The sequence below is a fragment of the Otolemur garnettii genome, unplaced genomic scaffold (genome assembly GCF_000181295.1).
Source record: "Otolemur garnettii isolate 467f Iridium unplaced genomic scaffold, OtoGar3 scaffold00008, whole genome shotgun sequence".
In the NCBI taxonomy this organism is placed as follows: domain Eukaryota; kingdom Metazoa; phylum Chordata; class Mammalia; order Primates; family Galagidae; genus Otolemur; species Otolemur garnettii.
The window spans coordinates 18,819,331-18,823,426 of record NW_003852403.1 but is presented as its reverse complement, the minus strand read 5'-3'; the positions used below and the strand labels follow the sequence as shown (position 1 = coordinate 18,823,426).

Here is a 4,096-nt window from a genome sequence, read left to right as displayed (position 1 = left end):
ATGAGGATGACTGCCATGGCAATAGCAACAACAGCAATAATAAACAAATGGGATTTAATTAAATTGAAAAGCTTCTGTACAGCCAAGGAGACAACAACCAAAGCAAATAGACAACCTACCCAATGGGAAATGATATTTGCATATTTTGAATCAGACAAAAGCTTAATAACCAGCATCTATACAGAACTTCAATTAGTCCACAAGAAAAAAGCTAACAATCCCATACATCAATGGGGAAGAGAGATGAACAGAATCTCCTCTAAAGATGACAGATGAATGGCTAGCAAACACATAAAAAAATGCTCATCATCCCTAATTATTAGAGAAATGCAAATTAAAACCACCGTGAGCTATCATCTAATCCCAGTGAGAATGGCCTATATCACAAAATCTCAAAATTGCGTAGGCTAACGTGGATGTGGAGAGAAAGGAACACTTTTACACTGCTGGTGGGACTGCAAACTAATACAACCTTTTTGGATGGAAGTATGGAGACACCTCAAAGAACTTAACCTAGACCTCCCATTTGATCCCGCAATTTCATTACTGGGCATCTATCCAGAAGGAAAAAAAAAAACAAACCTTTTATTATAAAGACACTTGTACTAGGCTGTTTATTGAAGCCCAATTTACAGTCGCTAAAATGTGGCAACAGCCTAAATGACCTTCAAACCAGGAATGGATTGGCAAGCTATGGTATATGAATATCATGGAATATCATTCAGCCATTAAAAAATGTAGATTTTACAGCATTTGTACTAACCTGGATGGAGGTGGAACACATTATTCTTAGTGAAGCACCACAGGAATGGAGAAGTATGAATCCTATGTATTCGACTTTGATATGAAGACAATTAATGACAATGACATGGTGGGGCATGGGGGAAGGGAAGACCAAACACAGAAGGAGGGAGGGAGTGAGGGAAAGGAAAAGGAGAAAAAAAAAAAAACAGGAAAGGAAAAGGAAATAGTGACTAATTCTCTCATCGATTTGATTGGATTTTGACCAAAGTACATTGCTTGGGCATTGATTTTTAATTCAACTTGTTAATGTGTTGTTTGGGATATTGCATCCTCATTGATAAGTGCAATATGTTTGTAATTTCCCTTTATAACAATATATTTTCTCCGATTTTAATATCAGGTGTACCCAAATCAAGTAGAATGACTTTGAAGTATTTCTTCTTTTTCTATTGTCTATAAGATTGGATAGGATCTGTTTTTTGAAATTGTCTTTTAATTTTATTTATAAATATTAGTTGTTTATTTTTTGAGACTTCGGAAAAAAAATAAGAAGAAGAAGTTAACTGATGACTCCATATTGGACCTCAGAGTCAAAGCATTCTGTAATAGATAAACTCTGATTTGACAATGTGAATGTTACTTTCTTTGCATTATTATTATTACTGCTTAATATTTTGATGCAGCAATCATCTGATACTTTTCTGAAAATATTTCTCTTCATTCGTTCTTTACGAGGTTTTTGTTTCTAGTCCTTTTCTTAAACATTGTTGTTATTAAATTTTAAGCCTTTTTAATTTTGTGAAGGCAAAAAATGGAAACCTAATAAACCCAAGTATATGTAAAAATATACATATATATGTATATATGAGCAAAAAAAAAAAGAGAGAGAGAGAGAGAGACACGCACACAGTGTATGGTTTCATAAGGCTCAGGCAAATCTTAATGTTCCTCCACAGAGCCTCACTGACAAACCTCTGCCCTCTGTTGTTGATTCTAATGTCTGGTCCGGGACCAGCACCTTAACATTCCTTGAGTGCTTATTACACATGCAGAATTCTAGGTCCCATCCCTTATTTACTGGATCAGAATCTACATTTTCTCATGTGTTTTTATCACATTCAAATATGAAAAGCTGCAATAGAGAAAGTTGCACCATTAATTTCCATACCTAATAAAAAATAAAAACTATTTTGTATTGCTAGACAATTATTGTACCTTTAAACATCGTTCTGAATTGTCCCAAAATGTTTCTATTGACTCACCCTGGCCTTAAAATAAAGGGGAATTGACTCTCTTAATATTTGTCACTTTTATAAAACACATAAAGGTAAATAGTATTAACTATTAAGTATCTGGCTGGTGCAAGCAATATAGAGCATTTTGGCAAAGAGCGAAGGTGAAGAGGCATTTTCCTGTATCTTAATACCACTAATGTATCATTTACAAAGGCACAGAAATGCAATCTCGGGAGTCTTCATGTTTCCTTAAAAGATTAAACAGTTATGTAAATCCATCATCTAGAAGGCTGGACACAAAGGGCAGTTCCTGGACATCCCATGCAGAGTGCTCGTTCATAATAACACAGGGAGCACCAGGTCTTTCTTGAGAGATTTATGTCTGATCACAATTTCTTATGTCCAGATAACCATAGTCAACAATAACTTCCTCTTTATTTGCCAAAAACATAATTTTAAAATATGAATTGGGGTGATACAGAAAACAGCGTGGATGGAGAGATTCCCCTGTGCCTTAAATCTGCACACTCTTGCTATTTGATATAATCGGCGTATTCCTTTGTTCTTTGAAGCTATCTTTTAAAAGAAAAATTGGTAATTCTTTCATTTTCCTAAATTTGTTTCCTTGTTTTTGTTTGTCTTTTCCTGAAACAAAAGGATTCTCAGAACATTTAAATATGTAAGTATGTTCCAAACAAATGTTCTGGTCAGGCCATTTAGTTCAAAAATCAGTTTTAAAATTTGTATAGGGTGACCAGACGTCCTGCTTTTCAACAATTTGTCCTATGTCCCATGGCCTTTTAAAAAAGTCCCGATTTTTGGAAAGAATGCACAAACAGGCAGGAGAACAGGAAGGGAATATATGGTTTTCGGCTGCCATGTGACTATTTCTCCAGAATATGAGTTTTATATTATTTTTATTAATTTTATAATGTTAAACTGTAATAATAACAAATAATTGCCGAGAAGTGATCATCAAGAACTGCTTATCAAAGTTTGCATTGTTGTCAGGCCCTGCCCTGTCCCGTCCCCCGCCCCGCCCCCGGCCATGTTGTCCTGCCTTACCGATGTTAAAATCTGGTCACTCTAAATTTGTAAGAACTTCACAAATATATGTGTGTGTGTTACACACATAGAGGGAAAAATATCAGTTCAGAATTACAAAGTTGAAATAAACCCTCCTGGTTTCAATTCTTTGTAAAGTAAGTGGGGCATGGGTTCTATTTTTTCAAAATGAAATTCCTAGAGATTACCATTTCTTGGGCCCTGTCTTCATGCAACCTGTAAGCAAATCATTCAACGTTGTCACTTTTCAACTGATCTTTAGAGGTGATTATACAAACATATTCTTTATTTTATAATTCTTCAAGTTCTTATGTAATTTCTTATTTTGCTTTAGTTATAGTCATTGACATTTGAAACTGTTTTATAATTAATGTTAACCACAAATTGCTCAAAATGAAACTGATCAGAACGTTTGAAAACATTAATATCCCCTCATTAACCCTTGTTAAATGAAATATACCTAGTTTCCCAAACGTGCCTCATTGAATCTATTTTATACTATTTACTATATTTTCTAAGACCAATCCAATTTCCCTATTTTACTCATAATAGAAGAATATCTATGATGCCCATATTAAATCTGATCAGTCTGAACAAAAGAATATTAACATCCTCTCTTCCATGCAGGACACTTTCATGTACATCAATGATGTTCTTTTTGTTTTTTGATATTTTTTTCTGGAAACAATAAGCTGTTCCTTTATTGGTGAAAAGCCCTTTTACAGAAAATTGTGCCTACTCCCTCTCTTGGTATGGCGATGGGTTCCAGGTAAATACTATGTTTATTTCTCATCTTTGGAAGGATCTCTTTACTTCTTTTGCAAGTCACTTAGTTTAGTCACAGTACTGCCAGTTTACTCAGAACGATTAATTCTTTAGAAAAATAGAAGTTGACTATGCCTATAGTCCAGGAGGGACCTAAAATTTCTTCATAATTAACCAACCACCATCATACCTGGTAATGGTTTTATAGCCCCCCCCTCCAACTCTCTCCTGTATGGAAATTCTAGGTATACCAAGCTTTAAGTATTTTTTTTTTTTTTTTTTTTTTT

General features: G+C 34.4%; 1 protein-coding gene across 2 annotated transcripts in view; it reads right to left on the bottom strand.

Moving 5' to 3' along the window:
• Positions 1-4,096, bottom strand: part of CTNNA3 (catenin alpha 3) — a 1,564,769-nt gene that overhangs the window by 435,324 nt on the left and 1,125,349 nt on the right. The window lies entirely within an intron of this gene.